The following is a 12,969-nucleotide window of genomic DNA, read 5'->3' on the forward strand; positions in this document are numbered from 1 at the left end:
TCATAGTGTAAATATTCCTCTTAACGCTCATAGAGTAAATATTCCTCTTAATGCTCATAGTGTAAATATTCCTCTTAACGCTTATAGAGTAAATATTCCTCTTAATGCTTATAGTGTAAATATTCCTCTTAATGCTCATAGTGTAAATATTCCTCTTAATGCTCATAATGTAAATATTCCTCTTAACGCTCATAGTGTAAATATTCCTCTTAATGCTCATAGTGTAAATATTCCTCTTAACGCTTATAGTGTAAATATTCCTCTTAATGCTCATAGTGTAAATATTCCTCTTAACGCTCATAGTGTAAATATTCCTCTTAATGCCCATAGTGTAAATATTCCTCTTAACGCTTATAGTGTAAATATTCCTCTTAATGCCCATAGTGTAAATATTCCTCTTAACGCTTATAGAGTAAATATTCCTCTTAATGCTCATAGTGTAAATATTCCTCTTAACGCTTATAGAGTAAATATTCCTCTTAATGCTCATAGTGTAAATATTCCTCTTAACGCTTATAGTGTAAATATTCCTCTTAATGCTCATAGTGTAAATATTCCTCTTAATGTTCATAGTGTAAATATTCCTCTTAATGCTCATAATGTAAATATTCCTCTTAATGCTCATAGTGTAAATATTCCTCTTAACGCTCATAGTGTAAATATTCCTCTTAATGCTCATAGTGTAAATATTCCTCTTAACGCTTATAGTGTAAATATTCCTCTTAATGCTCATAGTGTAAATATTCCTCTTAACGCTCATAGTGTAAATATTCCTCTTAACGCTCATAGTGTAAATATTCCTCTTAACGCTCATAGTGTAAATATTCCTCTTAACGCTTATAGTGTAAATATTCCTCTTAATGCTCATAGTGTAAATATTCCTCTTAATGCTCATAGTGTAAATATTCCTCTTAACGCTTATAGAGTAAATATTCCTCTTAATGCTCATAGTGTAAATATTCCTCTTAACGCTTATAGTGTAAATATTCCTCTTAATGCTCATAGTGTAAATATTCCTCTTAACGCTTATAGTGTAAATATTCCTCTTAATGCTCATAGTGTAAATATTCCTCTTAACGCTTGTAGTGTAAATATTCCTCTTAATGCTCATAGTGTAAATATTCCTCTTAACGCTTATAGTGTAAATATTCCTCTTAATGCTCAAAGTGTAAATATTCCTCTTAATGTCCATAGTGTAAATATTCCTCTTAATGCTCATAGTGTAAATATTCCTCTTAATGCTCATAGTGTAAATATTCCTCTTAATGTTCATAGTGTAAATATTCCTCTTAATGCTCATAATGTAAATATTCCTCTTAATGCTCATAGTGTAAATATTCCTCTTAACGCTCATAGAGTAAATATTCCTCTTAATGCTCATAGTGTAAATATTCCTCTTAACGCTCATAGTGTAAATATTCCTCTTAACGCTCATAGTGTAAATATTCCTCTTAACGCTTATAGTGTAAATATTCCTCTTAATGCTCATAGTGTAAATATTCCTCTTAATGCTCATAGTGTAAATATTCCTCTTAACGCTTATAGTGTAAATATTCCTCTTAATGCCCATTGTGTAAATATTCCTCTTAACGCTCATAGTGTAAATATTCCTCTTAACGCTTATAGTGTAAATATTCCTCTTAATGCCCATAGTGTAAATATTCCTCTTAACGCTTATAGTGTAAATATTCCTCTTAATGCCCATAGTGTAAATATTCCTCTTAACGCTTATAGTGTAAATATTCCTCTTAATGCCCATAGTGTAAATATTCCTCTTAACGCTTATAGAGTAAATATTCCTCTTAACGCTCATAGTGTATATATTCCTCTTAATGCCCATAGTGTAAATATTCCTCTTAACGCTTATAGTGTAAATATTCCTCTTAATGCCCATAGTGTAAATATTCCTCTTAACGCTTATAGTGTAAATATTCCTCTTAATGCCCATAGTGTAAATATTCCTCTTAACGCCCATAGTGTAAATATTCCTCTTAATGCTCATAATGTAAATATTCCTCTTAACGCTTATAGTGTAAATATTCCTCTTAATGTCCATAGTGTAAATATTCCTCTTAACGCTTATAGAGTAAATATCCCTCTTAATGCTCATAGTGTATATATTCCTCTTAACGCTTATAGTGTAAATATTCCTCTTAACGCTTATAGTGTAAATATTCCTCTTAATGTCCATAGTGTAAATATTCCTCTTAACGCTTATAGTGTAAATATTCCTCTTAACGCTTATAGAGTAAATATTCCTCTTAATGTTCATAGTGTAAATATTCCTCTTAATGTTCACAGTGTACATATTCCTCTAAACTAAATGTCCATAGTGTAGATATTCTTCTTAATGCCCATAGTGTAAATATTCCTCTTAATGCTCAAAGTGTAAATATGTCTCTTAATGTTCATAGTGTAAATATTCCTCTTAATGCCCATAGTGTAAATATTCCTCTTAATGCTCAAAGTGTAAATATTCCTCTTAATGTTCATAGTGTAAACATTCCTCTTAATGCTCACAGTGTAAACATTCGTCTTAATGCCGATAGTGTAAATATTCCTCTTTACTATTAGGCAGATCATGTTAAGTGGGTTGTTATGTTTCCTTTTAAAACCAAATAATATATTTTTTTTCTAATTTCAATTCAATATGCCCTTCGTCCAACATTCTGCGCCATGAGGACAATTCGGTCCACACTCCATTTACAAAACTACACTGAAACAGTAGATGTCATACAAACTCTCGTGTTTACAACATGTGCATGATGGTGAGTCAATAATTCAAGTCTTGTTTAATTAAGTATCAGTTGTTCAAATTTTATGAGTAAAGTTTTATTGGAAATATTTCAAATTTACACTCGGTGTACATCTGTTGGACGTTAATGTATATATCCCACTCATTCTGGGGAAATCGTCTTCTAAATATTTCTTCCCATTAATTCATTAAATATCTTGTAATATCAATAAATAGAGTCATTTTATACTTCTGTCTACCCCTTTTTCTTCTTTCAAATAGAAGAGTCCAGTTTCAGATCATAGGGATGACATTCGTTTATCATTGTGTATTCTGTCGTGAACAGACCATGAGGTGTTGTTTTAAGAATGCAGGGAAATAGAGATGTCGGCGAACAGAGAACAGCATGGGTAAAGAACATGTACATGTATATATTTTTTTTGTAAGGGTCTATATGTGTAGGGACTTGTATTGTAGAAAATAGGAGTGACATGCACAATAAGTGTCACTCACTGTCAAACACTTACGTTCCCAGTATATCGCAAAGCGTCTACCTGAATCGCAGTATATTAGAATATAACTTATTTGCCATTACACAGCCCTATTAATTAAAACAGAAATGGTAAAATGTGGTTTAACTGGACAGTTTCTGTACCAAAGGAGGATAGTATATTCCATAAGGGCAGTACACTTTATTACAAAAATGACTAGGATGTGCACTGTAGTTTACAGCACCCAGAGATGTACACGAGAAGATGATATGAAATTCGCCACATATAACATGGTGGTACTAACTGTAGATGCTCTATTTTGTATGCTTATATTTCACCATTTACCGGTTTCGACCGGTAATCTATGATTGTATGTTCGCAGTTTGTCAACCAAACACAGGCGGAGCAAATATGGTTTTAAGTTGAGAGCATGCTTACATGAATATTTAATATTTACCTTTTGATGAATTTTGAAGGGAAGCATTCCAAGATTGATTAAACTTATCTACAAGTGTGTACATATAGCTTTTCAGGCAGGATCTATCAAAGAAATCTATAAGACTGCCATTTATAACCCTCCATTTTCGCTGCTCCCCACCGGTGACAAATTTAAATTATGGCATCAATATTGGATGTCGTCGATCTTGCTATTAAACATGACACCACAAGCAAGAAAGTAATATCTTTTTACGAACCTAATCCAGCACAAATATTGATATCCACGTAGGTTTATGTACCTTACTCTCAAAATCGTTCACAACAATAGGCGGACAATTATTTTCAATACAGACAGATACCAATAGCATGTCATCAAATACCACACGTAACTACCGTCAGTCTATTGTTCTGAGATCTCTTCTATTGGTCAATTGCCTCGTGACAGAGCGTTCCTGGAACTACCACGACCTTAGCCGATCTGACTGGCATCCATCTCCATCGATCTGGTCTCGATTGATATTTGTCAATTGATTTTGATGTATTGTCGTCGTGAAGTGCCTGTTCTATGTTTTCGTTCAGTGTTCGATACCTTCCGTATTCATGTTTTACAAATACGTTTTGTTGCTTTTTTAACTAAGTAATTATTAAACGTTGGATGCTTATTGTTTAATAAATAGCACCCACCGGCGAAAATTGGATATGGAGAACAATAGCAATATTTTTAAAATATCCGTCAATAAGTGCCCGGATCTATTCTCGTCCAAACGAAATGAAGAGCACCTGAAATTTGGGTTAGTGAGTAAGCTGGGTTTTACACCGCTTTTAGCAATATTCCAGCAATACCACGGGGACACTCGAAAGGGCTTCACGCATTGTATCCATGTGAGGAGGGGAATGGAACCCAGGTCTTCAGTGTGACGAACACATACTTCACCCTGTTAGGTACCGCAACGCTCCGCACGATAAAATAAAGTGCTTGCTCGGAGGGCTGTGGCAGGTAGATTTCGTTTCGGACCCGTAGTTAAAAAAGTACTATGAAACCTGATAACCTGGGATACATTTCCTTCCAGTATGTTTGTCAAGATAAGACGGAGTCTGTTGATAACTTAGGACTTGAAGAGTTTTATCAGGGACCCCAGTTTGCTTGTGGGTCATGACGCCAATCTTGAAATCGTTTTTATTTAAAACATCGTTAGTTATGTGACAAAGGCTGGTGTTCTTAACCTGTCTTGAGCAGTATTTGTGTTCGGTCAGATTGTGAAATCAGTCCTTTCGTGATATGAATAAAATTGTCACTTATGTTTCATGAAATTACTGAGAGGGTCAGCTTTTCACCCGTCTCGAACTGTCGGACGGGCTTAATCTCATACACTGGCAGAAGTCTACAGATATTTGTTCAGTATGTTTAAAATCAGAAATTCAGCAGTTCGCTAGTTCGCTAGTTCGCTAGGTTTTACTTTCAAGATAACCTTTTTCATGACACTGTATGTCATTCAGCGTCCGATGTTGCAGACGATGTTCATTTGTCATAGCACTCGTTTGTTTCCCTCTCACTTGAGTGAGTGAGTGAATTTAGTTTTAGGCTGCACTAAGCAATATTCTGGCTATATGGTGTCGGCCTCTCACTTGGAGTATAGTGTTGCTTGACTGGTTTGTGTCATATAAATACTATATGGAAATAAGTAAGTGAGTGAGTGAGTGAGTTAGTTTAGGTTTACCGCACTCAGCAACATTTCAGCTACACGTAGGCGATCTGTAAATAATCAAATCTGGTCCACACAATCCAGTGATTAACATCATGACCATCGATCTACGCAATTCATCTTCGATTGTATGAGTCAACCAAGTCAGCGAGCCTAACTGATGGGATAATGAAGATCAATTCCAACCTGGATCTTCGCATGTCCGCAAAGATTAGAGATCTAGAATAGTGATGATGACGTGACATTCCATCACCAGAACATGGAATACAAGTTCTCAGCCTGCAACTGAGGTTCCAATCTCACAGGGTAGCGAGTGAGAACATTTTATTGACAATATTCATGGGAAGCTGTAAATAATTGTATTTCTATTTTTCAACTGACATCGATCACTTCCCAAACCCGAACAAACGTCATAGAACTATTTTCTTTCAATCCAAAAAGAAATCGTGACGAGATTTTCGGTGTTTATCTGCCAAGCTGCAGGCGCTCAGCACAGCCTCTGACATTTTCAAAACACAGAAAAACCTGAAATTACTTCCACTATTTACAACACGCATGTCTTGTCAAATACTTGTCGTTTTTAAAATAATCATTCTGCCAAAAACGACGAAATATTCAGAGATTTCCCGTCAAATTTTGTGCGAACATTTTATTTCATAATGTGAGAAAAAAAAATGAAAGAAGAAAAAGAGTTGCAAAAATGTCATTTCAAGCATACATGATGCTAATTCTCTTCCGACCTCAAGTCTGTGACTCGTCCTATTATACAGCTGATCAATGGGCGATGGGAAGAGGTGCGCTGTCACTCCAAACTTGGACCTGCTGTCGTTTTACGTCGCCCGAAGGCGCAAAGACTTGCTGGCTGCTCAGAAATCGCTTCTTGAAATGAAACACGGCGTTTACCGGACTTGGTAGAAAATTTTGTTCATTGCTGCAGTATCTTTGATGTTAACGGTATCTCGTTTAACATCGCACACCATGCTCTTTTGTGAAAAAACCCCTATTGTTTTAAATCAAAGCCAGAAATATAACGTTTAAGAGGCACCCTGACCATTATTTCCTTCCTATCATGCATTTCGTTTGAGTTTTTCGGTACGAATGGGACTTTGATGCCCTATCACTCACTCGGGGATTGAATTTGTGTGAGATATTCGTTATTAATAGCAAAAATAGCGTTTGATATTAGGCTTATATTAATATTTTCTTTCCAACAGGGCTTCCAATAAACTGAAACAAAAGGGACACCTTAGTCAATACGATCTCTGAACCGATATTTCAGGAATAACGCGAGGGCGAGTGAACATGATGACCAGACGGCTGTATGCCTTGAGCTAATAAGGAGGGTGTAATGGGTGTACGCCACAATCGCCACGACAACCTGGGTAATTACTTTTCATATCGTTGAGTATGAGTGTGTATGATTGTACACCTATTTCATCAGTTTCACAACAGGGTGAGTGAGTATGATTTTACGCCTCTTTTAGCAATATCCAAGCAATATCGCTGCGGAGGACACCAGAAATGGGCTTGACACACTGTACCCATGTTGGAAATCGAACCCGGGTCTTCATCTTGACCAGGGAAAGCTTGAACCACTAGACTCGAATAAGCACAAACCTCCCCCATCTATACGCTCCATTCAGATACACGCATGGAAAGCAAAGCGCACCGCGCGCACACACACACCAGACCTCACCACACGCACACACACAACACACCACATGCACCGCACTGCACCGCACACATTCCGCGCCGCACCGCACATACTCACGTACACCACTGCACACCATTCCGCTGCACACCGCACCACGCCGCATGCACTCACGCACACACTGACCACACCACACCACACCACACCACACCACAACACAACACAACACAACACAACACAACACACCACGCCATACCACACCACACCTCTCTGACTCCATACCACTCCGCTCCATCCCAATCCACACCACACCACTCAACATCACTTCACACCACTCCAGTTCACAACAGTAATCGAACATATTGATTCTCACGTAGGCCACGTGATTAAAAACCCTTTAGAGCACCTATTCGATGAATGAAGTGTTTCCGATCCGGATTAATTAAATAATGTTTCTCTTGTGTACCTGGGTCGGCTTCTTCTCGACACAGCGTCAGTGTGAATATTGAAACAACATATATTCCTGTTCTAAACAAATTATTACAATCGTTATTATTATATCAGAATCTATAACAGCCAGACTATTTGCAGAATATTTTACATACATCATAAACATTTGTATCGACCTAATCAAACTGGGGGATTTAGTGCAGTTCCTTGGCCCTACAGATTAAACAGAGTGATTATGCACATAGACACGCGATCTATGTAACCGTCAAGGTAGATTCGGGGAGGTAAGGTAGTCCTGTGGTTAAAGCATTGGCTCGTCCCGCCGAAGACCAGGGTTCGATTTCCCACTTGGGAACATTGTGTGAAGCCCATTTCTGGTTTCCCCCGCCGTGATATTGCTGGAATATTATCAAAGGCGGCATCAAACCATACTCACTCTCGGTACATTCAGATATCAAGCTTTGGTTAACTGCGCATGTTTGTGCGCAGATGCGTGCCATATTGTTTTTCGAGTCCTACAACTGTGAAGGATAGGAAGATGGTAAGGTTCCAATGCATCAGAATCCTGTGATCCTCAAAAGATTTAAATAAGGCATCTGGGGACATTTCTTTGATTTTCTGTAAAAAATGTTAATCATGTGCCGACTGAAAAGATTAAGATCTGCTTCAATCACCGCGTCTGCTTTGAGAAGCAAGTTAAGAGTGCATCTGTAATGTCGTATGTCCCAAGAGTTGGGTGGCAATGTGTAAAACTTGCTGCTCAAGCTGATGCCAGTCTGAGGGAAATTACATTGCATTGAATGATGGGTGGTGTTTTTCCACACTAAAAACAATGCAACAATTCAGCGAATTACATCGTTCAGTGAAACATTGAATTATACATGAAGAACGGAATCTGCGTGCTGCAGACGTTGCTGCGACCGTAATGACGACGAAGCTGTTGCTGTTGCTGGGGGTGGAGCTATGTGACCAAACGCTTGCATGTGATCAAGTTCAAAATAGCGTCAAAGTATGTTTGCAGTGAAAATGTATCGATGAATTTCACTTTAAACAAAAACGACTGAAGTGAAATTAAGATTCCGAATCCTCAAAATCGTAAATTGCCAGTTGAACATTTGAATCTCAGAATTTTATTCAACTTAAGAGAAAAGTTGATCATAGTTTCAAATCGCAGTTATTGGTCTGTATTACAAGGAGGTAAGCGAGCGAGCGAGATCCGAGACACCGGTTAGATCCCTCCCCATGTTACTGTGACGGGTAAGTGAACCCGTCAAGAGTCTTCTTACCAGTACATGGGTTTTGCTCGGTTAAGTATGTTACTTTTCCGTTTTTTATGACGTACAAAAAGGGAGAAAACTCCAAAAAGAGAGAGAGAGTGAGTGTTTTTTGTGTCAGAGATACATACACGTGGAATAAAGAAGAATGTTTCACTCCCCAATAGGGGTTGAGGCTTATGTGTTCACTTACAAGTACAGCAACCCAGCTGTAACATTACCAGCCATGTCAAGCGTGGGTCCAGTGTAGAGACGATGAGACGCTCCGCTGTATGAAGATCATGCAAGTGGTCGTCTGCTACTGGGCGTCTGCTGCTTCTCTGACTAGGAGTTTAGACACGGAGAGCAGACGACTGAATTAAACATGACCACGGAGCTCAAACAGGTCCAACCGATACAGTGGTGAATGACAGAGGTTAACTTGTGGTCAACTTTCGTAAAGATATGGTTTGTTTGTGGAGTCTTTGGGTCAAAGTTGAAGTTCCGGGCTCGCGTTTGATGACTACTAATTGATACACATTAGAGTGTAGAATCAAATAGCTAGATTGTCAATCTGAGGCCAAGCAGGTACATCCCTATCATCGCTTGTACACCGCCCGATATTCATATTTATTGTGGTATGGATTATTTTGATAATCATAATTATCATGAATAATTATATTCATTGGGCTGGCCGTCAGCATAATCATATTCATCGTATTCAAATGTTCTTTGTCCGTCTAATCAGTATGTTAAACGCTCGTCCCTCCTCTCGGATTCATCACATTTATTAAAAGGTTCAATGTCGCATTCATCGTCTGTATAAAGATACTGATTGTCGTTTTCACCACCTGTATAAAGATACTCATTGTATTCATCATCTGTGTAAATATATTCATTGACGTATTCTTCATCTGTATAAAGACACTCATTGTATTCATCATCTGTGTAAAGATATTCATTGTCTCATTCTTCATCTGTATAAAGATACTCATTGTATTCATCATCTGTAAAAAGATATTCATTGTCGTATTCATCGTCTGGATAAAGATACTCATTGTCGTATTCATCATCAGTACAAAGATATTCATTGTCTCATTCTTCATCTGTATAAAGATGTTCAATGTCGTATTCTTCATCTGTATAAAGATATTCATTGTCTCATTCTTCATCTGTATAAAGATGTTCAATGTCGTATTCTTCATCTGTATAAAGATATTCATTGTCTCATTCTTCATCTGTATAAAGATGTTCAATGTCGTATTCTTCATCTGTATAAAGATATTCATTGTCTCATTCTTCATCTGTATAAAGATGTTCAATGTCGTATTCTTCATCTGTATAAAGATATTCATTGTCTCATTCTTCATCTGTATAAAGATGTTCAATGTCGTATTCTTCATCTGTATAAAGATGTTCAATGTCGTATTCTTCATCTGTATAAAGATATTCATTGTTTCATTCTTCATCTGTATAAAGATGTTCATTGTCGTATTCTTCATCTGTATAAAGATATTCATTGTCTCATTCTTCATCTGTATAAAGATGTTCAATGTCGTATTCTTCATCTGTATAAAGATATTCATTGTCTCATTCTTCATCTGTATAAAGATGTTCAATGTCGTATTCTTCATCTGTATAAAGATATTCATTGTCTCATTCTTCATCTGTATAAAGATGTTCAATGTCGTATTCTTCATCTGTATAAAGATATTCATTGTCTCATTCTTCATCTGTATAAAGATGTTCAATGTCGTATTCTTCATCTGTATAAAGATATTCATTGTCTCATTCTTCATCTGTATAAAGATGTTCAATGTCGTATTCTTCATCTGTATAAAGATATTCATTGTCTCATTCTTCATCTGTATAAAGATGTTCAATGTCGTATTCTTCATCTGTATAAAGATATTCATTGTCTCATTCTTCATCTGTATAAAGATGTTCAATGTCGTATTCTTCATCTGTATAAAGATATTCATTGTCTCATTCTTCATCTGTATAAAGATGTTCAATGTCGTATTCTTCATCTGTATAAAGATATTCATTGTCTCATTCTTCATCTGTATAAAGATGTTCAATGTCGTATTCTTCATCTGTATAAAGATGTTCAATGTCGTATTCTTCATCTGTATAAAGATATTCATTGTTTCATTCTTCATCTGTATAAAGATGTTCATTGTCGTATTCTTCATCTGTATAAAGATATTCATTGTCTCATTCTTCATCTGTATAAAGATGTTCAATGTCGTATTCTTCATCTGTATAAAGATATTCATTGTCTCATTCTTCATCTGTATAAAGATGTTCAATGTCGTATTCTTCATCTGTATAAAGATATTCATTGTCTCATTCTTCATCTGTATAAAGATGTTCAATGTCGTATTCTTCATCTGTATAAAGATATTCATTGTCTCATTCTTCATCTGTATAAAGATGTTCAATGTCGTATTCTTCATCTGTATAAAGATATTCATTGTCTCATTCTTCATCTGTATAAAGATGTTCAATGTCGTATTCTTCATCTGTATAAAGATATTCATTGTCTCATTCTTCATCTGTATAAAGATGTTCAATGTCGTATTCTTCATCTGTATACAGATTTATCGTGGTATTCATCACCATATTCAGTGTGGTATTCAGATTGATCACGACCGCGATATACATCATCTGTGTTCAGATCCATGATCGTATTTATCATCATTTATCGACATAAATGGACCAATCGTCTTCAAAAAGCGATTCACCGTTCTATCCGGTGTAGCACATAACATCGGATGAGAGGGTTCTCGATACAAAATATGAAAACTACATACCCTGTCCAACCAAGGGAAGAGCGGCAGGCAGGTAAACAACAAGTACATTCTTTTCACAATTTTCAGTAAGTTTCGGTCAAGGGAGGTAACCTCCGCCCTTCGACAGTCACTTTATCCACATGATCATGGAGCCTACCAAATGCTACGTAAACGAACACGCATGACCACTTACGTACGAAAGCACACACGCACACGTACACGCAAATGCGCAGAGCAAGACACAATGACATCCATTTCTCAAGCACTGGGAAACGTCACAGGCTGCCTAGTCACCACCTTAACCCGAAGAAGCTGAAACTGCTTTTATAGTTTGTTTCCAGCTTTACAAGTTTTACTAACTTTTCATGGCAGCTTTAAATAACATTAGTCCTGTTGTTCGTCATTTTACTCGAAAAGGCAAATAAACAAATTGAAGCTTTATCGATACTACAACCATGAAAAGACTATTGGCGCAACGTGACGCTGGGTTATTGAGTAGGCCGTATCCTAACTCTCCCGGGCGACTGTAGGCGACTGCGAGCGACGAAAGTTCACCATTGATGGGCAGTTGATTAATCTGGGTTATCTCCCTTTGCAATATCAATTTCCCGTAAGTCATCAACGCCGAAGCATTTAATTTATAGCCGAAACACGCCGATTCACACAATCGTTTCACACGCAAAATTTTGATAGAGTGCAAAAACCACTCTACATAATTGGAAAGCATTGCATAGAGCATGCATAAAACGGTAGTTAATCTCCTTCTGCAAATCCCACAGCGAGAATGTCGAATGAGAAATCACAGTTGCGTTTTTGCGATCCTTACCATCAGTCTGTTTCAAAGGGTTACTACCACAAGTAAAAGTATTGTCTTGTTCGTTTGTGGTTTGGCACCGCATTCAGCAGTATTAAATCATTGTGGCGGCGATTTGTAAATGATCGAATCTGGGACAGATAATCCAGTGATTGATATCATGAGCATCGATCTACGGCAAAGACCACCAAAGACCACCCAAACACGTTAATCGACTTATACAATATTTTGGGTTGCTGCAGACCAGTTCTATTCCAGTATTCAGGTCTTTGAATGGTATTTACGTCATACGCATTAGGAAGTAAGTGTTTATGATGTCAGCTTCTCTATGACGATGAGTAATAGACACCAGAAGCCACTATCTAGGGAAATGACAAAGGACTGATGGGAGGTACCCTGTGATAACACTGGTAGAAAAACGCTGTGTCCATCAGCTAAGAACACGACTTAAGGGACGGTTCATAACTTATGGCCAGGGGGAGGGTACTTGATTTTGTACATTGTACCTGACAGGCGTTGAGGCCTGGGGGAGAGGAGGAGTTACTTACTTCGTACATTAAATTTAAGGATGGGTCTTTCACATTGTACATGCAACTCTATAAAAATCTTCATCCCACCTAACCATAGATTATGAACAGTC

Source organism: Haliotis asinina, chromosome 11 (assembly GCF_037392515.1).
Source record: "Haliotis asinina isolate JCU_RB_2024 chromosome 11, JCU_Hal_asi_v2, whole genome shotgun sequence".
In the NCBI taxonomy this organism is placed as follows: domain Eukaryota; kingdom Metazoa; phylum Mollusca; class Gastropoda; order Lepetellida; family Haliotidae; genus Haliotis; species Haliotis asinina.